At 43.8% G+C, this 23,089-nt stretch overlaps 4 non-coding genes across 4 annotated transcripts; all 4 read left to right on the plus strand.

Moving 5' to 3' along the window:
• The first annotated feature begins 4,915 nt into the window (after window positions 1-4,915).
• On the plus strand, window positions 4,916-4,988 carry trnav-cac (transfer RNA valine (anticodon CAC)). The gene has a single exon. It is a non-coding gene; the product is annotated as a tRNA-Val (tRNA).
• A 541-nt stretch (window positions 4,989-5,529) lies between these two features.
• Window positions 5,530-5,602, plus strand: trnav-aac (transfer RNA valine (anticodon AAC)). Its single transcript has one exon. It is a non-coding gene; the product is annotated as a tRNA-Val (tRNA).
• A 13,849-nt stretch (window positions 5,603-19,451) lies between these two features.
• Window positions 19,452-19,525, plus strand: trnav-cac (transfer RNA valine (anticodon CAC)). The gene has a single exon. It is a non-coding gene; the product is annotated as a tRNA-Val (tRNA).
• Window positions 19,526-21,097: 1,572 nt separating this feature from the next.
• On the plus strand, window positions 21,098-21,170 carry trnav-cac (transfer RNA valine (anticodon CAC)). Its single transcript has one exon. It is a non-coding gene; the product is annotated as a tRNA-Val (tRNA).
• Window positions 21,171-23,089: the final 1,919 nt, after the last annotated feature.

The raw sequence follows: 23,089 nt of genomic DNA on the forward strand, positions 1-23,089 counted from the left end.
TAATAATCCACATAGGCGCTAGGATCTACATAACCCCTCGAGGTAGCCATTTTAATAATGTACACACTGTTTCAGGGGTCTAAAATGTAGTTTGACATTAACTTTACCGAAGCGGAAGGGTACGTTGATATTCTGATCCGATTTTACTTCGATCGTGATGTTGTCAAAGTGGATCTTTGAGACTGCTACGTAGTGTGGTTTGTCATAAGTAATTGTGACCATGTCATTGCTTTTACCTTTAATAAGTACATTTCTCAAAAGGGGGACATAACTATCCCCAACCCTCTGGTGGGTTATGATATCCGTATACACATAAAGAGTGTAAAAGCCGCCCCACCACTTCTGAGAACCTGCTCTCTGTGTCAGAATAGAACCCTAATATACGCCCCAGTTGGCCGCTGGTTTGAATGCTAATACCTGGTTTTGACACCTTGTACACTCTGTTTTTAATAGGGTTGTAATATAGCTTGATGTTGGGGGTGCCTTCTGAGAACTGTTTATGAATCTCATCTAATATTTTATCCACATTGTCATAATAACCTCCTTGTATCGTGAATGTCCATTGATTTTAACATCATCAAAAATGGCGAAGGTGGCATCCTTATCTTGTAAAACAGCCCAAGTGTAAGGATACTGTATTTCCGCCAACCCCACTTCCCACGACCCCCTTAGATCTATAGATTTTCCAAATTGTACCGTGTAACTGGATATTTCATTTTTAGGGTATATATCGAGAGAGGCGTTACTGGGTAGAGTCACGTAGAAGCCTCCTGATTCCATCTTGAGTACCGAAAGTAATGCCCCCATCACACCCGCGGGCACGTTGTTATAAGGATTGAATATCGCAAACCTGTTGTTCCGGGACCCAACTATTGAACTTTTCAGGCCGTCCAAGCCATTTCACCAACACATATTTTTTCCGGTTCTGGGTTTTTTCAGCTAATATCTTTTCAACTCTGTATACACTGTCTTTACCCACAATCATTTTTTGTAACTCGGCTTCGTAAAACGTTCCTTCTATATCCTCCCCGTCATAGTCTTTTAACCGGTACACGGGGGGGTCTCTAGCCAACTGTTCGGTAACTGTAAAATATTCGTCAGAAAATGTTTGTTCATAACCTTTGGCAAAAGTACTCCATAGCTTTGAAACGCGAACCACATCACCGATGTTGAACTTATAAGTAGTTTTTCCCTTCTTAATAAACGGTCCGTATAATTCTATATAGACCTTAAAAGAATTACTTTGATCAACATCTATAGGCTTCATTTTAATACTGGTGTGATACCCTTGGTTGTAAGCATCGATAAAATCCTGAACTTTATCAAAATACTTGAACGTGTTGACCGCTGTAAAATATCTCCAGATTTTGGTCTTTATGGTGCGGTTAAACCTCTCCACTACCGATGCCTTAAGCTCATTACCGGTGGTGAAATGATATATTTTGTGTCTCTTCAGTAGATTCTGAAATTCTCTGTTGAGAAACTCTTTTCCTTTATCAGTCTGCAGTTTTTTAGGACATCGACCCTGGGACAATATATCCTCAAAGGCCCTTGTCACCGCCCGACCTGTTTTATTATGTAGAATGCGAGCCCAGGCATATTTTGATAACACATCGATACACATCAACATCAATTTGTGACCATTATTATGTTTTGATAAATTTGACATATCGACTAGATCCATTTGCCATTGTGAGTCTATGTCAGTTGCATATACGCGGTTTCTTTTAAAGTTAATCCTGAGAGGTTTATGTAAGGTATAGGCGTCTTGTTCCCGTAACCATTCTGAAACAACCACATCATTAACCTTCACTCCGGCCTCAGCGAATCCTCTTTGAAAACCCTTCTTACCCGCCAAACCCCCAATCTTGGCTGGGTTGTAGTATAGTTCCTGCATTTGGGGAGCTTGCCGAGTCATTCTGTCAAATAACCACACAGACCCACACTATGCGCAAAGTTTTTATACAAGGTTTTTTATTCAACTTCAGGAGAGCAGATACCCCTTTTTACACATTTGAGAAAAGTATAACATACACAACAATTTTTTCTACGGTCCAGACAAAAAGAAATCAGATGATTGGTTACTTGATCTATATCAACAAATATACCTGTTTCTTTATCTTGTAGGCACACACCTCAGTTACATATGTAAATAAAACAACAATATGACCTATTTTAAAAGTAAACAGAGGTGTATTAAACATGCTCAGCAAAAGGTCATACAGATGTTGATGAAATGGCCTAATATCATTCTTGGCCCCCTTGAGCGCTTCATCCCAGTGTTCGTACCCTCCGGTCTTTGTTACAGCAGCCATTCACTTTTCCAGGTTTGAAAGTTGATCCTCATCGATGGTTAAATCTGTAGAGAAAAGGCTCGCTATGGCTACTTTTCTGTCAAGCACATGGTGTAATAGCGCTCTCAGGTTAGCTGCATGGTTAGCTGTTGATGACAGAACCAGTTGCAGAAGCAGTCCAGAACATTCCCCATGTTCAAAGTCCCTTAGTTCAGGTCAGAGTCTGAATCAGTGGCGTAGATGTCGAATTCTTCGTCGCTGCCCCCAGCTTTAACTTCTTTACGGAAGAAATAAGCTTTTAGCTTGCCAGCGGTTTTTCTACTCAGCTCATCCAGGTCATTGAGCAGCTGCCCAAGTTTCTCTGTTATAAACGGCTCCTTTTTCAGCTCCAGCAAAATCTCATCTATGATTTTCTGGACTTGTCCCGCAGTGACATGTATGTGGGAGTAAGACAGCGCCTTGATTAGTGCCGGTTTCAGCCACGGTTTGTTCAGTCTTCTGTAAAACACGTTGAAATAGAACAGGAAATAGTAACGGTCTGGTTCAAACAAACAACTGTGTCTCAACTGACTGGGGTGATTCACTTCACACCCCCGACAGACTTCTTTCAGAGCTCGGTCGATGAGAGCACTCAGAATATACACCAGGGTGCTTTTAACTACTCTGCTTACTTGGTCACATACCCCGGGCATAAATCCTGCGTATTCATCACGCCCCCGGGACAGTCCGATGCTCATTGGGTCGCCTGGTGGTTTGTGGGGTGTTTCTACATCCATTGGACTGACCCCCTCCTGAGACGCACAGACGGTAGACAGTTCGGCAAAATCGAGGCCCTCCATGAGCTCCAGAGGCTGGGGATCCCCGAGACTCATTTGGACATCTATCGCACCGCATGTTGTTTCGTCCTGAGGGACCGGGGTCTGAGGTCTTGGAGGGTAACCGCAGTCAGAGGGTTCCGGAGTATATACAAAATCTGGGGAATAGAACCAGGGGTGATCCCGGGTTTGATGAGGCCTGTAGAGCCTGTCGACGTCCGCAGCTTTCGGGTAAGACATTCTCTTTAATTTTAAACCATGAATGAATTGTTGCGCCTTTTATCCTATCTCTTCACTACGTCACGACACACCGCCCTCTTAGAAGAGAGTAGCCCCTGAGCCGTCAGACGGCGTCAAACATAATTTCAGTAACCTGTTTTTCTGGATCCTCCACACCCCCTTCAATAGGGTTTGTAATCAGGGTACTGCTAAACAAAACCTTACGATCTGTAGTTAGAGATAGACTCTTCACCACTCTACCATAGTTCTGCAAGCTTTCCCATTCACCACCTTTCAAAACCCTGAGTCGGAGACTCCATTTTGCATTCTCTTGGACCCTCTTGCAAGCCTTCTAGAGTCTTATCCACAAGCCCCAGATCTCTCCAGGCCATCACCTTCAACCAGTCCTCATAAGAGTATTCAATTACCGTCTCAAAAGATTCCAACGTACCCTCCTTCTCTCCCAAAGCAAAAAGCTCCACTCCAACATAGCTGGGATCCCTTTTAAAGCGGTAACCCCGTCGAGCCCCCCAGAACAACACCCAGGAGCGTTCAATCTTTAAATTGGTGAGTACAGGAACCCTTGCCCGGGATTGTTTCTTGCGGGGTTTCATGTTGATGTCGCTGGACATGTTGAAGAAGCGGGATGTTTCTGATGCTGAGAATTAAAGAGGTATTGCCTAAAAGCAGCGCGGGTTCTTAAATAGAGAGGAGAGTTTCGGGGCATTACCTTCAGAGGGGTGGGGGTATTTATGGGTGGCCTTGTTGTTCAGGGTTTTATGGGTGTACACTTTCTGACGGATATGACGTAGGAATAATTAAGGAAATAACTCTACCTAAAATCACGCCCCCCAATTACGACGTAGGAATATTAATAAGCTTAGGGCATACATCATAACAAAATAGGCCGCGCCCAAAAAACCCTACTATCTACTCTTATGTAGTTGAAGGCGCAGTATAGCTCTGATAGTCTGGTGGTGACGGAAGACCACCAGCCGTTTGAACAAGCCATTCAGCATCACCTTGTTGGGCTAAGTGCAGGCACTGTCAGAGCGCAGGGCGACCTGCCTTTGAAAGAGTTTCCTAAGTGTCCCGAAATCGGTGCACTGAGAGCGTCCGTCCGTCGACAGGTTGAAATTGTAAACGCGGGTGTAGCCACTTTTAATTAAAATCTGATGATGATGATGATGATGATGCTGTTCTTGCTGTTGTTCTTGTTGTTCTTGTTGTCGTCGTGGTCGCTGTCATTATTATTGTTAAAGTAAAGCAGTAGATAGATTTGTTGCTACCGTAAGGTGTAGAAGGCACAATAGCTCTGTGATTGTCTGATGGTGGCACAAGACGAGCAGCAGCTGTTTGAACAAGCCATTGAGCATCACCTTGTTGGGGTAAGTGTAAGTCTTGTCATAGCTCAGGGCGTTCTTCCTTTGAAAGAGTTTCCAAAGTGTCCTGATGTGCCTTTGAGCAATGCAAAATAGGTCAGTGAAAATAGAAACCATTATCTCACAGGCTGGCCCACGGGAAACGCCTGTGCGTGTTTTACCAGCCTGCTTCGATGGAAGCCATTCGAAACGCCAGGACGGGTTGGTTTCCGTAGTGTAGTGGCTATCACGTTCGCCTCACACGCGAAAGGTCCCCGGTTCGAAACCGGGCGGAAACAACCCGCGGTGCACGCGTGCCAGTACCGTGTTACCCGTCCTCATCTCCCTGCCCCAAGGCCGGCCGTCGTTTTCTCTTCCTCGGAGTGGCAAGAAATCCTGACCTTGAGAACAATCGATCGCAGAAGGGTAGCTTTGCGAGGCGCTGGAACTGACACTTTTAAAATCGATACATCTTGTTACTGTTACAATACGACCGTAGCAGGATCGGCGACATTGCTGTTACTCTTATGTAGTTGAAGGCGCAGTATAGCTCTGATAGTCTGGTGGTGACGGAAGACCACCAGCCGTTTGAACAAGCCATTCAGCATCACCTTGTTGGGCTAAGTGCAGGCACTGTCAGAGCGCAGGGCGTCCTGCCTTTGAAAGAGTTTCCGAAGTGTCCTGATGTGCCCTTTAGCAATGCCAAACAGGTCTGTGAAAATGGCATCCTTTCGCGGCACTTCAGACGCCATCTCACAGTCTAGCCGACCTGAAATTCCTGAGCCCGTTTTACCAGCAGGCTTCAACGATAACCGTTTGAAGCAAGACGCCACGTTGTCAGTTTCCGTAGTGTAGCGGTTATCACGTTCGCCTAACGCGCGAAAGGTCCCCGGTTCGAAACCGGGCGGAAATAGCCTGCTGTGGGCCGGCCCTTTTCGTCCTGCTTGCCCTCGTGGTTCCCCGGAGGCGGTGGGTGGCTTTTCTTCATTGGAGTGCCCGAAATCGGTGCACTCAGAGCGTCCGTCTGTAGACAGGTTGAAATTGTAAACACTGGTGTAGCCACTTTTAATTAAAATCTGATGATGTTGTTGTTGTTGTTCTTGTTGTTGTTCTTGTTGTCATCGTGGTCGCCGTCATTATTATTGTTAAAGTAAAGCAGTAGTTAGATTTGTTGCTACCGTAAGGTGTAGAAGACAACAGTAGGTATGGCGTGTGGTATCAAAACATTCAGAATACTTTTAACGTATATAATTTATAAGCTTTGTAAAATAAACCCAAATATCTCTTTTGCGGGGATAAACGCTGTTCTGAGTAGTTTGTGACTTGTTTAATACCAAACAAAGCATCGCTATAAAAAAAAAAAAAAAAATCACTGTAAAAGCGCTAGTTATTTTTGATCTTTATGCTTATTTTCTAGGCTCAGGTTGTTTTTTAGCGCTTATAAAGGCCTGAAATATTCTTAGTGGTTGTTGACTATAGGTCTTGATGCTTAAAAATGTTTTTTTGAGAGACCAAAAGGTTCTAATAAAAGTTTAGAGTAGAGAGGAGAGAGATCGTCTCCATCTTGGTTTCTATGTGAAATTTGATGCAGTGTCATCTTATTGGTTGGTTTTGATATGTTAATTGGTAACAGGGCGGCACAAAGGCCAGACCAGAACAATGCCTTACAAGCAGATCCGGCATGTGGCCATCAGTATAAGTATGAAGGTCTGGTCTTCAGCTCGACAGACTCATGCTGACCTTTCGATTTAAGACTAAAGATCAACAATGTCCGGAAACAACATCAGCGATTCGATTTAAACGAGTTTTTAGGCAAGTCTTCAGATTCTTTTCATTGACTCAGAGCGTGTTGTGTGCATGTATTGTAAATAAGGCTATAACATCTGTTTTAAGTTCTGTAAAATTATTTTTCAGCCAGTCAACAGGAGTTAATTCCCAACGCTGAGGAGATCATCTGGAACAACGACGGTAAGATTTTTGTGTTTGCGCTCATGGGTTCTTATGCATGGGTGTGTGTGGTTTTGAAGCGGCTCATTAGAGTTATGAAAACGTTTTAATATATATTAATGCCGGTCTCTTTAATTACACAGAAACTATCGAAAGGCCTGTGATTAATGTCTCCGAGGATCGACCAAGAGAAGTGGTTGTCCCTAGACAGGCTGTCTGCCGACCGGGTAAGAACTAAACCCCTGTTTGTTTGTATAACGTTTCTGTAAGATGTTTGAGTCCAGTTTTGTTAATTTTAAAAAATTATCCTGTCTAACAGTATTAAGAAACGTGGTTCGAGACAACGAAAGGCCTTCCACATCGAGGGCTTGTTTCGTTTTACCTTCGAGAACCGTAACCTTTCAAGAATCTGAAAGGCCGTCAGCCCCGGTATCTGATAGCTGTGAGTATATATCTGCAGCCTGTAAGAGGTTAAAGCTTTTTATAAAGCGGTGTGGTTAAAGGTTAAACATGTCTCTTACCTTCACAGCGGTGCAAAAAGCTAAACCAGCCGAAAAACATAAGAAACGATTATTCTGTGGAGGTAAGTAAGATCTTTCAAACTTTAATGTTTTTAAAAGGGCTTTGTTTGCCCGTTGAGGGCTAATATTTAAGCGATGGGTGACCGTTTCCTGTAGGGCGGGGGGTTCTGGGAAAGATCTTTAGAAGTCCGGACAGGTCTATGCTTGTTTCTGGGGAACGTGTTTAGAAATGACCGATTGCCGTACCGTCTGGTTAGGAAGTAAAGCCGTCCGAAAGGGTTTAGTAAGTTGTTTGGCTTATCTCCCGCTATTATACTTCTGTTTTAAAGTGGTTGTAGGAAAAGGCTTGAAGGTGTTCATTGTATTTAATATTTAAACAGATCGTGAAAACGTTTGTGAAACAGGAAGTCCCGAGATCAGGAAGCGTTTACACTTGGAAGGTTCGTTTAAAAATGAAATGTTGTTGTGTGTGTGTGTGTTTTATTAACAATATTACAGTTTTTAAAGAAACATTTAAGAAACAGTTTATTTACAGCGGCTTCTCTGTTTTAAATTTATTATCAAGTCCTAATAAATATATTGTCTGTAAATAATAAGGCGTTGTAGTGAATGTCTAAGGCTATTTTCAAAGGTCTAAAAAAGCTAAAGGTTTTGAATGTCCTGGACATGTTGTTTTAAGTTTGATTTCTGTCGCCGTTTAAAGATGTAAATGTAATGTATATTTTTATTCTTCCCAAGACTCTTGGGATAGTCATTCTGTGAATGAGCTATTGAGGACAATTACCCCGTCTAAGTGGGATCAAACATCTTTCCCGGTGAGATCACCGAGAGGATCCCCCACGGTGGTCTTGGAGACCCCCCAACATCTACTCAGGCCACAGCCTTCTGGGGGTAATTCAACACCCCAGATTCAGCCCGCCGCATTGTCGGGCGGAACAAATACAGGCATCCAACAACCTCAGGGGTCGCCGTCAGTCAGGGCTGACACACCACCCAACGACGGCCTAGTTTCAACATCGTCCCCCCAGACCCGTTTCTTGGCTACCGAAACGCGGAACAGTAACCCCGCGCTTGGCCAGGGTGTCACCGCAAAGGCCTTCTTGGTCTCCGTCCATGAGTATACACTCGCTCCTTGCCTCCTTCGACCGAGATTTACCGGAGCGACCATCCTTTGAAGCTGAGCCAGGCCACCAGCCCCCGGAGCTACTTCCTGAAGGTCGGCATGAGTTGCTACATACTTTGTTACAAAATCAAAGACTTGTGTTAGTGGGGCAAAACCTGGTGATAGAGAGCCAAAACACCCTTATTAATACCCTTACTAACGAATTGTACCGTATTTAATGTTTTAATAGACACAAAACGCCTTACTATTGTGGGTTGTTGGAAAAATAAAAAATAAATTAAAAAATGTCCTGACTTGGTAAAAGAACTCACAAACTAAAGGATTATGAACAAGCTAGGGCCCCAAAAAGACCTTCCCGAGAGAACATCCCCGGCCCTGTTGTGAACTCCTCTGATGTCCCAATGAACCTGGAACTATTACAAATGATAAATGATTTAAATAACCCCCAATTACCACCGATAGAATGTGAATTAACAGACTTACCGGTGAACCCCGACCTGTTACAGATGGTCAATGATCTAAATAACCACCTCCCACCGGTAGCGCTTATAGAGGTTCACCCCCTAGTTCACCCCGATTTGTTTGAAATGGTGGAGTCTTTGGAGGAGCTACCCCGACCAAATTCTGCCCCTATTATAAATGATTTGAAACAATTAGAACACAGGATGGCGGCAGAAGCAGCCATCACTATAGAGGAGGGTCTTGACATTAACCGGTTGGATATCTTTGAAGGACTTTTACAGGCTTTCAATGAGCCTCCTCAAAAAGGGGGTTTTGTAGATGTCAGCAGTGGGGGTGTTCGGAATGTGGAGGGTTCTGAGACTGATAAGGCTGTGGAGGACATGCTCTGTGAGAATGTAGGGGGTGAAGGCTTTGTTCAAAATGATGATGTGTCCAAGAGTACCAGTGATCCCGTGATTATAGATAGACCGGCCTATAACAATTTTGAAATGATTCAGCGTTTTAATTTTGCAGAACTTTTAAATTGTGACAATTATGCAGAAATATTTGTCAACATACACGAGGCCTTGCAGAAAATGCTTGAACAGGTTGCTGAAAGGGTCAGACCTCGAGATGTTGTACAGTTAGAACTCAGAGGGGATGATTTGTTTAGCAACCTATCTGTAATGCTGAGTGGAGATAATTTAGATGTCTGGCTAAAATCGAAGCGTTATTGCAAAGAAACGCAGCCATCTTAGCTGATGAAAGTCTGTCTCTGGTAATGAATGTGGTTCGTAACCCTGAGGGTGGGGCGCTTAGAAGACTGTCGAAATGCTTGAAGAACGACATAATTAGGACCAAGCTCAGGCAATTAGTGGTGAGTTCCAGTGGGGACAATAAGCTCTGTTTTGCTTACAGTTTAATAAAACTACTCACCCCCGACATGCCTGAACCCCAAGCTCTGCAAGAGGCTTTAATGCTTCATCAGAGGGCCGGCTTAAACTCTCAACAGATGGTTGCCTTTTCAGACATCACCAAGTTGCAGGAACATAACTGTAAACCCCGCCAAGAGACAAATGTCCAAACTGATTTTAAACAGTCTGTGGGGTAAGTTTGGGGAAAGAAATTACCGTCTAAACACAACCTTGATTAAAACCCCTGAACAGTTTATAGAATTTATGTTTTCCAAACAACATGCAGTATCACACTTTCAATTCTTAAATGACCACGTGGCACAGGTCCAGTGGAGGGCCCCTAAAGATTTCCCCACCAAACAGGGGAACGTTAATGTTTTCATAGCGGTTTTTACCACGGCTTACGCCCGGCTTGAACTGTACAACTTAATGGATCAGTTGCAGGAACGCACGCTCTATCATGATACTGACTCTGTAATCTTTGTCACCAGGCCAGGGGATTGGGTCCCTCCCCTCGGGGACTACCTTGGGGAGTTAACGAGCGAACTAGATCCTCAGGACCACATAGTGGAGTTTGTTTCAGGGGGTCCTAAGACGCATACAGAACGGCTGCGGGTAAGACCTGTATGAAAGTTAAGGGTTTCACTCTGAACCATTGTAACAACAAGCTCATTAACATCAAGTCTCTGAAGACCCTGGTAGAAAGTTTTGTAACCGAGAAAGACGCGCCTCCTCGTGAGATTATTACAGCCGGAAATCAGATCTATCGCAATAAAAAGGGGTACACGTTGGAAAATAGATCACTAAACAAACGGTTCAGGGTGGTGTACAATAAAAGAGTGTTGAAGACTGATTATACCACTCTGCCTTATGGATATTAGCGGTGGTTTTGATAACAGACTTCAACACCCTTTCTCCTGTATTATAGCCGGTCCCTCCAATTCGGGGAAGAGCTATCTTATAAAGAACATCATAGAAGATGTGGACGCAACCGTGTCCCAAGCTCTTGACAACATAGTGTGGTGTTACTCTTGCTGGCAACCTCTCTACGATGATTTGGCTTCGAAAAAAAATAATCTGAAATTTGTGCAAGGTCTCCCCGCCTCGTTGTGTGACGATGACTTGTTCCCGCCCGGTCAAACTAATCTAGTGATCCTTGATGACCTGATGGAGCAGGCCGGTGACAACAGTGAAGTGGAAAAAGCTTTCACAAAGTACACTCATCATAGGAATTTAAGTATTCTTTATTTAGTTCAAAATCTATTTTTTCAAGGTAAAAAAAGCCGCACTATTAATTTAAATGCCAATTATATAATTCTTTTTAAAAACCCCAGAGATAAACTACAAGTCACCGTCTTGGCTCGTCAAATGTACCCTAACCAGACCAAGTTCTTTTTGGAGGCATTTGAGGATGCCACCAAAAAACCCTACGGGTACTTGATTGCAGACTTAAAAGCACAAACCCCAGAAGACTTTCGCCTCAGAACAGGTTTGTGCCCGCCCGATTGGCCGGCAGTGTATGTGCTAAAGAAAAGGAAATAAATAAGAATGTCTGTTCGGATTAAAAGAAATCTGCCACTTTTGCAAATGTTATTTGAGGGGAGCCCGCGCCATAGGAAAGCTGTGCTGGCAGGGGCCCCCTCGGATTTGATCGAGACCCTGTGTGAAATAGCTTTTAACATCTTACGCGGTAATATACCCCTAACCCCTTCTCAACATTCTAAACTCAAAAAACAAAAAGCGGTTATCAAGATCATCACTAATAAGAAGTATTCTATTAAAAGAAAAAGAAAGAAGATTAATCAAACCGGGGGTTTTATAGGACCGCTGTTGAGCATAGCCGTGCCTTTCCTAACCAGTCTTCTAGCTTCCAGAGTGGGTTAATAATGGAATATGCTCAGAAAATGTTTTTGATCCCTCAGGAGCAGCTTGAGAAACTGAGAAAAAATGTTGTCGGGCCAGAGCCCATTAGACAAACGGCCGAAAACAACCTGGACTCTGAAATGAATGCTATACAGGCCAGGGCCGATTTAAATCAGTATTCCAAAGCCCAGTTGTATACCAACACGTTACAGCGCTACCTCCGTCTGGCTAGACAGGGTGAAAAAGATCAAAACATTTTAACTTTAACCATGGCCTCTCAAGAAAATGGTTCTGGGGCTGATGCGGGGGGTACGGTTGATAAAGATGTTGCGGTGACCGAACCTGTTGAGAGTTCAGAGGGAGATGTTGTAACGGATGTTTTGAGAAACATGCCGGCCAGAAGCAAAAGACATGCACAATATATCCTGCACAAAATGGTTCAGAAACCGCGGGTAACGGCTTGGAATGAACAGGGTGAATTTGTTTTTAAAGGACAACTGATCAAAGGTTCACACGTTTGATTTGTTGAAGAGTGTCACTAGCACTAATAAGGTACCCGATAGTCGCCGACCTGTAGGCTGGAATGCTTTCCTACAGGCGATGGCCTGTCTGAACATGCCCCAATCCACAGTTCCTAACCAGGAAACGCGACAAAAAATCCATCTGTGTAAAGAGGTGGAGCCTGATCTGACTCCGATATCTCATTACTCTGACCGTGCTGAGCGACCATCCTCAGGATCTATCCATCGTTGGGAAGCTTATTAATCTCATGTTTTTATTTGTCTCCCCTGTAAATAATGACCCGACAAACAATTTTTTATTTTATTTTTTTTATTTTCAAATGTTGTACATTTATTTATAACATAACCCGTGCTTTGTATTAGAATTGTTTTGAATAAAAACAAAACTAATGATTCAAAGGCTGTTTTCATTATTTTTTCACCTTAACACGCATGACATCTTTTAAAATCCTCACAAGAACACCCCATCTGTATACATGGCTGTCTAGGGTCGTAAGTCATTGTGTTATAAGGGGGGGTCCACAGTGTACTGACAAACTCTGCCACTTTTTTATCATTTTGGTCTAAATCCTCACTGTACAAGGCCATAATATCGGGGTATGACCTTCCTTTAGATCTATGATATAAGAAAAACACACAGTGTTGACCACAAGTGAAGGTCTGAAGACTTTGTACTTGACGACCGCTGTAAATGGTTTCTTGACAGTTGTTGAGCAGAAAGTTATTGATCTTCCGAGGGAAAGGTCTGAAATCCGGGGGGTTTGCATAGGAATCAAAAAATTCACCACGGTGGTCCTCCCTTAGATAAATAGCCAGCCAATGTTCTCCGGGCATATTTTTAGGGTGTGTGTTGATTATGTACATTGCAGGTAAATTCTTGATCTTAAATTTAGGCAGCTGATCGCAGGCGTAGACTCCTTGAAACAGTTTCCGTGAGCCGGCCAGGGCATTCATGATGTGGTTGAGCTCTCTGGTGTTCATTTTAATAATAATCATACATAACGTTTCTCCTCTGATTCACCTCAATAATGTTGTCAAACACAGCATACACGACCATATTTACAGTGCGTGGTAGAGGCTGCTTGAAACGCATCTCCAAACGCATATTGCCCGTCTTCATCAGTGAAAAATGTTGTCCACACTCTTCATCAGGGGTCAGGTTGAAACCGTACAGGGTGTAACCGCTGCAGTATTCCCGGCGATCGATCAGCAGAGTTTGATCCTTGAGATGGCGACCCGTAGCCAGTACTAGACTGTAATATTCACGAACCGCATTGCCGTTTTCAAAGTCAGGTTGAAAAGGTCTGGATGGAACCTGCACACCATCGACGTACAACGCTATAAATTCCGCGTTATAATGTTTAAAGTTAAAGGGGTTCTTGTTGTAAACCCCGGTAAATGCATCATTATCCACGAGACCTATAATAACCTGTTTTGGGAGCTGTCCTAGAAACAGATTTTCCTGGTTCATCACCCGTGTCCCTGCGGGGATACTGTGGACTTTCATGTAGACTCTTTCGATCGGGTACTTGGCGTTTGCCGTCATTAACGCCTGCGTGTGTCCTAGTTTAACCGCCGGGGAGACGGACACTTTTTTCACAAACTGCGAGGCCGATAATATGGTCAGTATATATTTTTCAGTATCAGGTGTCATCAGACAAAAAGCACTTTTACTACGGATCATTTTAATTTTAATGTCTACCCCGTTGAGCATGAGTTTTTCTTGGAAAAATATGTCTGCATGGATATGCCCCATTAGCTCAAAGGTCCTCCCTTCTGTTGAAGAGGCCGTTCTTTTTTGCAAACCCTTATTGAGTCCCTCTGGATCCTTGTCGTCCATAGCTTCCGGGATGTCTTTGAAGAAAAGGCCGGGGCTGAACTGTTTGCTCAGGGTCTCCTCACTATAATTAAGGATACACTCCATCATGGCTCTATAGGGGTAAGTATTGCTGCTTTGACTAATGAGCCGATCTCCCAGGGTCACATCCACCTGTGAAAACATGGTGGCCACCGGGTAATTGATGACCCCAGCGTTGGCCGTCTTCTCGATTGCATCGCCATCCTCATCAGTCACTTTACAGTTCATTAAAATAAATGTGTTATTCAAATCAATATAATCCTCGCCATTGCCAGCTATAAAAAACTCCAGAGGGGCCGTGTCTGAAATTTCCACGATATGTTGGAGAATGAGAGATTCTTCGATTTTTGTTAGCCACGGATCTTCGTCGCCCCCTGGTGGACACATGCTGATTCTTCTTTTACCCCCCTCCTCGCCATTACCATGAGACCCGAACCCTCCTGATGCTCATGGCTAGCTGCCCGGTTCATAACATTGGTGAACACGTCACTAACAATATTTTTAGCCGCTGATTTCAAGTGGGGTCTGGCTATAGCAAAGCCTCTCTTAAGCAGGGGTACGGCCATTCTAAAGAGACCACGAAAGAGTCCTCCTAGACCGGCGCCATACATTGTGGGGGCTCCTACAATACCGGGCAAGCCGTTCCCGGCTTGCATCTTGTAATAATCCACATAGGCGCTAGGATCTACATAACCCCTCGAGGTAGCCATTTTAATAATGTACACACTGTTTCAGGGGTCTAAAATGTAGTTTGACATTAACTTTACCGAAGCGGAAGGGTACGTTGATATTCTGATCCGATTTTACTTCGATCGTGATGTTGTCAAAGTGGATCTTTGAGACTGCTACGTAGTGTGGTTTGTCATAAGTAATTGTGACCATGTCATTGCTTTTACCTTTAATAAGTACATTTCTCAAAAGGGTGACATAACTATCCCCAACCCTCTGGTGGGTTATGATATCCGTATACACATAAAGAGTGTAAAAGCCGCCCCACCACTTCTGAGAACCTGCTCTCTGTGTCAGAATAGAACCCTAATATACGCCCCAGTTGGCCGCTGGTTTGAATGCTAATACCTGGTTTTGACACCTTGTACACTCTGTTTTTAATAGGGTTGTAATATAGCTTGATGTTGGGGGTGCCTTCTGAGAACTGTTTATGAATCTCATCTAATATTTTATCCACATTGTCATAATAACCTCCTTGTATCGTGAATGTCCATTGATTTTAACATCATCAAAAATGGCGAAGGTGGCATCCTTATCTTGTAAAACAGCCCAAGTGTAAGGATACTGTATTTCCGCCAACCCCACTTCCCACGACCCCCTTAGATCTATAGATTTTCCAAATTGTACCGTGTAACTGGATATTTCATTTTTAGGGTATATATCGAGAGAGGCGTTACTGGGTAGAGTCACGTAGAAGCCTCCTGATTCCATCTTGAGTACCGAAAGTAATGCCCCCATCACACCCGCGGGCATGTTGTTATAAGGATTGAATATCGCAAACCTGTTGTTCCGGGACCCAACTATTGAACTTTTCAGGCCGTCCAAGCCATTTCACCAACACATATTTTTTCCGGTTCTGGGTCTTTTCAGCTAATATCTTTTCAACTCTGTATACACTGTCTTTACCCACAATCATTTTTTGTAACTCGGCTTCGTAAAACGTTCCTTCTATATCCTCCCCGTCATAGTCTTTTAACCGGTACACGGGGGGGTCTCTAGCCAACTGTTCGGTAACTGTAAAATATTCGTCAGAAAATGTTTGTTCATAACCTTTGGCAAAAGTACTCCTTAGCTTTGAAACGCGAACCACATCACCGATGTTGAACTTATAAGTAGTTTTTCCCTTCTTAATAAACGGTCCGTATAATTCTATATAGACCTTAAAAGAATTACTTTGATCAACATCTATAGGCTTCATTTTAATACTGGTGTGATACCCTTGGTTGTAAGCATCGATAAAATCCTGAACTTTATCAAAATACTTGAACGTGTTGACCGCTGTAAAATATCTCCAGATTTTGGTCTTTATGGTGCGGTTAAACCTCTCCACTACCGATGCCTTAAGCTCATTACCGGTGGTGAAATGATATATTTTGTGTCTCTTCAGTAGATTCTGAAATTCTCTGTTGAGAAACTCTTTTCCTTTATCAGTCTGCAGTTTTTTAGGACATCGACCCTGGGACAATATATCCTCAAAGGCCCTTGTCACCGCCCGACCTGTTTTATTATGTAGAATGCGAGCCCAGGCATATTTTGATAACACATCGATACACATCAACATCAATTTGTGACCATTATTATGTTTTGATAAATTTGACATATCGACTAGATCCATTTGCCATTGTGAGTCTATGTCAGTTGCATATACGCGGTTTCTTTTAAAGTTAATCCTGAGAGGTTTATGTAAGGTATAGGCGTCTTGTTCCCGTAACCATTCTGAAACAACCACATCATTAACCTTCACTCCGGCCTCAGCGAATCCTCTTTGAAAACCCTTCTTACCCGCCAAACCCCCAATCTTGGCTGGGTTGTAGTATAGTTCCTGCATTTGGGGAGCTTGCCGAGTCATTCTGTCAAATAACCACACAGACCCACACTATGCGCAAAGTTTTTATACAAGGTTTTTTATTCAACTTCAGGAGAGCAGATACCCCTTTTTACACATTTGAGAAAAGTATAACATACACAACAATTTTTTCTACGGTCCAGACAAAAAGAAATCAGATGATTGGTTACTTGATCTATATCAACAAATATACCTGTTTCTTTATCTTGTAGGCACACACCTCAGTTACATATGTAAATAAAAAACCAATATGACCTATTTTAAAAGTAAACAGAGGTGTATTAAACATGCTCAGTAAAAGGTCATTCAGATGTTGATGAAATGGCCTAATATCATTCTTGGCCCCCTTGAGCGCTTCATCCCAGTGTTCGTACCCTCCGGTCTTTGTTACAGCAGCCATTAACTTTTCCAGGTTTGAAAGTTGATCCTCATCGATGGTTAAATCTGTAGAGAAAAGGCTCGCTATGGCTACTTTTCTGTCAAGCACATGGTGTAATAGCGCTCTCAGGTTAGCTGCATGGTTAGCTGTTGATGACAGAACCAGTTGCAGAAGCAGTCCAGAACATTCCCCATGTTCAAAGTCCCTTAGTTCAGGTCAGAGTCTGAATCAGTGGCGTAGATGTCGAATTCTTCGTCGCTGCCCCCAGCTTTAACTTCTTTACGGAAGAAATAAGCTTTTAGCTTGCCAGCGGTTTTTCTACTCGGCTCATCCAGGTCATTGAGCAGCTGCCCAAGTTTCTCTGTTATAAACGGCTCCTTTTTCAGCTCCAGCAAAATCTCATCTATGATTTTCTGGACTTGTCCCGCAGTGACATGTATGTGGGAGTAAGACAGCGCCTTGATTAGTGCCGGTTTCAGCCACGGTTTGTTCAGTCTTCTGTAAAACACGTTGAAATAGAACAGGAAATAGTAACGGTCTGGTTCAAACAAACAACTGTGTCTCAACTGACTGGGGTGATTCACTTCACACCCCCGACAGACTTCTTTCAGAGCTCGGTCGATGAGAGCACTCAGAATATACACCAGGGTGCTTTTAACTACTCTGCTTACTTGGTCACATACCCCGGGCATAAATCCTGCGTATTCATCACGCCCCCGGGACAGTCCGATGCTCATTGGGTCGCCTGGTGGTTTGTGGGGTGTTTCTACATCCATTGGACTGACCCCCTCCTGAGACGCACAGACGGTAGACAGTTCGGCAAAATCGAGGCCCTCCATGAGCTCCAGAGGCTGGGGATCCCCGAGACTCATTTGGACATCTATCGCACCGCATGTTGTTTCGTCCTGAGGGACCGGGGTCTGAGGTCTTGGAGGGTAACCGCAGTCAGAGGGTTCCGGAGTATATACAAAATCTGGGGAATAGAACCAGGGGTGATCCCGGGTTTGATGAGGCCTGTAGAGCCTGTCGACGTCCGCAGCTTTCGGGTAAGACATTCTCTTTAATTTTAAACCATGAATGAATTGTTGCGCCTTTTATCCTATCTCTTCACTACGTCACGACACACCGCCCTCTTAGAAGAGAGTAGCCCCTGAGCCGTCAGACGGCGTCAAACATAATTTCAGTAACCTGTTTTTCTGGATCCTCCACACCCCCTTCAATAGGGTTTGTAATCAGGGTACTGCTAAACAAAACCTTACGATCTGTAGTTAGAGATAGACTCTTCACCACTCTACCATAGTTCTGCAAGCTTTCCCATTCACCACCTTTCAAAACCCTGAGTCGGAGACTCCATTTTGCATTCTCTTGGACCCTCTTGCAAGCCTTCTAGAGTCTTATCCACAAGCCCCAGATCTCTCCAGGCCATCACCTTCAACCAGTCCTCATAAGAGTATTCAATTACCGTCTCAAAAGATTCCAACGTACCCTCCTTCTCTCCCAAAGCAAAAAGCTCCACTCCAACATAGCTGGGATCCCTTTTAAAGCGGTAACCCCGTCGAGCCCCCCAGAACAACACCCAGGAGCGTTCAATCTTTAAATTGGTGAGTACAGGAACCCTTGCCCGGGATTGTTTCTTGCGGGGTTTCATGTTGATGTCGCTGGACATGTTGAAGAAGCGGGATGTTTCTGATGCTGAGAATTAAAGAGGTATTGCCTAAAAGCAGCGCGGGTTCTTAAATAGAGAGGAGAGTTTCGGGGCATTACCTTCAGAGGGGTGGGGGTATTTATGGGTGGCCTTGTTGTTCAGGGTTTTATGGGTGTACACTTTCTGACGGATATGACGTAGGAATAATTAAGGAAATAACTCTACCTAAAATCACGCCCCCCAATTACGACGTAGGAATATTAATAAGCTTAGGGCATACATCATAACAAAATAGGCCGCGCCCAAAAAACCCTACAATCTACTCTTATGTAGTTGAAGGCGCAGTATAGCTCTGATAGTCTGGTGGTGACGGAAGACCACCAGCCGTTTGAACAAGCCATTCAGCATCACCTTGTTGGGCTAAGTGCAGGCACTGTCAGAGCGCAGGGCGACCTGCCTTTGAAAGAGTTTCCTAAGTGTCCCGAAATCGGTGCACTCAGAGCGTCCGTCCGTCGACAGGTTGAAATTGTAAACGCGGGTGTAGCCACTTTTAATTAAAATCTGATGATGATGATGATGATGATGCTGTTCTTGCTGTTGTTCTTGTTGTTCTTGTTGTCGTCGTGGTCGCTGTCATTATTATTGTTAAAGTAAAGCAGTAGATAGATTTGTTGCTACCGTAAGGTGTAGAAGGCACAATAGCTCTGTGATTGTCTGATGGTGGCACAAGACAAGCAGCAGCTGTTTGAACAAGCCATTGAGCATCACCTTGTTGGGGTAATTGTAAGTCTTGTCACAGCTCAGGGCGTTCTTCCTTTGAAAGAGTTTCCAAAGTGTCCTGATGTGCCCTTGAGCAATGCAAAATAGGTCAGTGAAAATAGAAACCTTTATCTCACAGGCTGGCCCACGGGAAACGCCTGTGTGCGTTTTACCAGCCGGCTTCGATAGGAGTTATTCGAAACACCAGGACGGGTCGTTTTCCGTAGTGTAGTGGCTATCACGTTCGCCTCACACGCGAAAGGTCCCCGGTTCGAAACCGGGCGGAAACAACCCGTGGTGCACGCGTGCCAGTGCCGTGTTACCCGTCCCCCATCTCTCTGCCCCAAGGGTGGCTGTAGTTTTCTCTTCCTCGGAGTGGCAAGAAATCCTGACCTTGAGAACAAACGATGTAAGAAGGGTAGCTTTGCGAGGCGCTGCAACTGACACTTTTAAAATCGATACATGTTGTTGCTGTTACAATACGACCGTAGCAGGATCGGCGACATTGCTGTTACTCTTATGTAGTTGAAGGCGCAAAATAGCTCTGATAGTCTGGTGGTGACGGAAGACCACCAGCCGTTTGAACAAGCCATTCAGCATCACCTTGTTGGGCTAAGTGCAGGCACTGTCTGATCGCAGGGCGTCCTGCCTTTGAAAGAGTTTCCGAAGTATCCCGAAATCGGTGCACTCAGAGCGTCCGTCCGTCGACAGGATGAAATTGTAAACGCTGGTGTAGCCACTTTTAATTAAAATCTGATGATGATGATGATGATGATGTTGTTGTTCTTGTTGATGTTGTTGTTCTTGTTGTTGTTCTTGTTGTCGTCGTGGTCGCCGTCATTATTATTGTTAAAGTAAAGCAGTAGTTAGATTTGTTGCTACCGTAAGGTGTAGAAGGCACAATAGCTCTGATAGTCTGGTGGTGAAGGAAGACCACCAGCCGTTTGAACATGCCATTCAGCATCACCTTGTTGGGCTAAGTGCAGGCACTGTCAGAGCGCAGGGCGTCCTGCCTTTGAAAGAGTTTCCAAAGTGTCCTGATGTGCCCTTGAGCAATGCAAAATAGGTCAGTGAAAATAGAAACCTTTATCTCACAGGCTGGCCCACGGGAAACGCTTGTGCGCGTTTTACCAGCCTGCTTCGATGGGAGCCATTCGAAACGCCAGGACGGGTCGGTTTTACCAGCAGTCTCCAACGGTAACCGTTCTAAGCAAGAGGTGACGGTGTCAGTTTCCGAAGTGTAGCGGTTATCACGTTCTCCTAACGCACGAAAGGTCCCCGGTTTGAAACCGGGCGGAAAGAGCCTGCTGTGGGCCGGCCCTTTTCGTCCTGCTTGCCCTCGTGGTTCCCCGGAGGCGGTAGGTGGCTTTTCTTCATTGGAGTTTCCGAAATTGGTGGACTCAGAGCGTCCGTCCGTCGACAGGTTGAAATTGTAAACGCTGGTGTAGCCACTTTTAATTAAAATCTGATGATGATGTTATTGTTCTTGTTGTTGTTGTTGTTGTTCTTGTTTTTCTTTTTGTCGTCGAGGTCGCCGTCATTATTATTGTTAAAGTAAAGCTACCGTAAGGTGTAGAAGGCACAATAGCTCTGTGATTGTCTGATGGTGGCACAAGATGAGCAGCAGCTGTTTGAACAAGCCAGTGAGCATCACCTTGTTGGGGTAAGTCTAAGTCTTGTCATAGCTCAGGGCGTTCTTCCTTTGAAAGAGTTTCCAAAGTGTCCTGATGTGTCCTTGAGCAATGCAAAATAGGTCAGTGAAAATAGAAACCTTTATCTCACAGGCTGGCCCACGGGAAACGCCTGTGCGCGTTTTACCAGCCGGCTTCGATGGGAGCCATTCGAAACACCAGGACAGGTCGGTTTCCGTAGTGTAGTGGCTATCACGTTCGCCTCACACGCGACAGGTCCCTGGTTCGAAACCGGGCGGAAACAACCCGCGGTGCACGCGTGCTAGTGCTTTGTTATCTGTCCCTGTAACGCGGCCGGCCATCGTTTTCTCTTCCTCGGAGTGTCAAGAAATCCTGACCTTGAGAACAAACGATCACAGAAGGGTAGCTTTGCGAGGCGCTGGAACTGACAGTTTTAAAATCGATACATGTTGTTGCTGTTACAATACGACCGTAGCAGGATCGGCGACATTGCTGTTACTCTTATGAGTAGATAGTAGGGTTTTATGGGCGCGGCCTATTTTGTTATGACGTATGCCCTAAGCTTATTAATATTCCTACGTCATAATTGGGGGGCGTGATTTTAGGTAGAGTTATTTCCTTAATTATTCCTACGTCATATCCGTCAGAAAGTGTACACCCATAAAACCCTGAACAACAAGGCCGCCCATAACCTGTTGTTCTTGTTGTTCTTGTTGGTCAACTGTAGAGTGTGAATGGGTCGGCTCTTCCTGTAGTGTTTGGGGGTCTTTTTAAAATATACATGTAATGGTTTAGTAAATCTAAACCGTTATAAGATCAACAAGTTCTGTTGTCTGTAATGGTCCCAGGTCTTAACAATGCCAGTTTTGAATAGTGCGTTTATCATATTCACACTGTCTCTGTGTGTCTCTCTCTCTCTCTCGCCCAATCATTTTATAAGATCAACAAGTTCTGTTGTCTGTTATGATCCCAGGTCCTAACAATGCCTGTTTTGCATAGGGTACTTATGTTATCCACACTGTATCTGGCTCTGTCTCTCCCCTCAAATTTAATTAAAAATAAAATTAAAAAAGAGGGTGTGTGTGTGGGTGTTTGTGTGTATAGGTTAATTGTTTAAAAAAAAAAAAAAAAAAAGCTGTGGTTATATTTTATCTCTCACATAATGTGTTCAGTCGTTTTACTTAAATACATTCTAGGGTCTTAAAGCTCATAAGAGTTAGACTTAAGATAAGGATATGCTTTTAAGGTATTTTAGCAGTCTCAATCCCTGATGATAAGGAATCGTTTAAAAAATAAAAACAACTGATCACTCAATGCTAAATAGATCACAACACTCAAGGCTAAATCACTCACACCATGGGTGGCGGGGGTGGGCTCAGACAACAGTACGTATGGCATGTGGTATCAAAACATTCAGAATACTTTTAACCTACATAATTTATAAGCTTTGTAAAATAAACCCAAATATCTCTTTTGCGGGGATAAACGCTGTTCTGAGTAGTTTGTGACTTGTATAATACAAAACAAAGCATCGCTATTAAAAAAAAAAAAAAATCACTGTAAAAGCGCTAGTTATTTTAGATCTTTATAGTTATTTTCTTCGCTCAGGTTGTTTTTTAGCGCTTATAAAGGCCTGAAATATTCTTAGTGGTTTGTTGACTATAGGTCATGATGCTTAAAAATATTTTTTTGAGAGACCTAAAGGTTCTAATAAAAGTTTAGAGTAGAGAGGAAGAGATCGTCTCCATCTTGGTTTCTATTTGAAATTTGATGCAGTGTCATTTTATTGGTTGGTTTTGATATGTTAATTGGTAACAGGGCGGCACAAAGGCCAGACCAGAACAATGCCTTACAAGCAGATCCGGCATGTGGCCATCAGTATAAGTATGAAGGTCTGGTCTTCAGCTCGACAGACTCATACTGACCTTTCGATTTAAGACTAAAGATCAACAATGTCCGGAAACAACATCAGCGACTTCGATTTAAACGAGTTTTTAGGCAAGTCTTCAGATTCTTTTCATTGACTCAGAGCGTGTTGTGTGCATGTATTGTAAATAAGGCTATAACATCTGTTTTAAGTTCTGTAAAATTATTTTTCAGCCAGTCAACAGGAGTTAATTCCCAACGCTGAGGAGATCATCTGGAACAACGACGGTAAGATTTTTGTGTTTAAGCTCATGGGTTCTTATGTATGGGTGTGTG

The sequence above is a fragment of the Amia ocellicauda genome (genome assembly GCF_036373705.1).
Source record: "Amia ocellicauda isolate fAmiCal2 chromosome 11 unlocalized genomic scaffold, fAmiCal2.hap1 SUPER_11_unloc_5, whole genome shotgun sequence".
Lineage (NCBI taxonomy): Eukaryota > Metazoa > Chordata > Actinopteri > Amiiformes > Amiidae > Amia > Amia ocellicauda.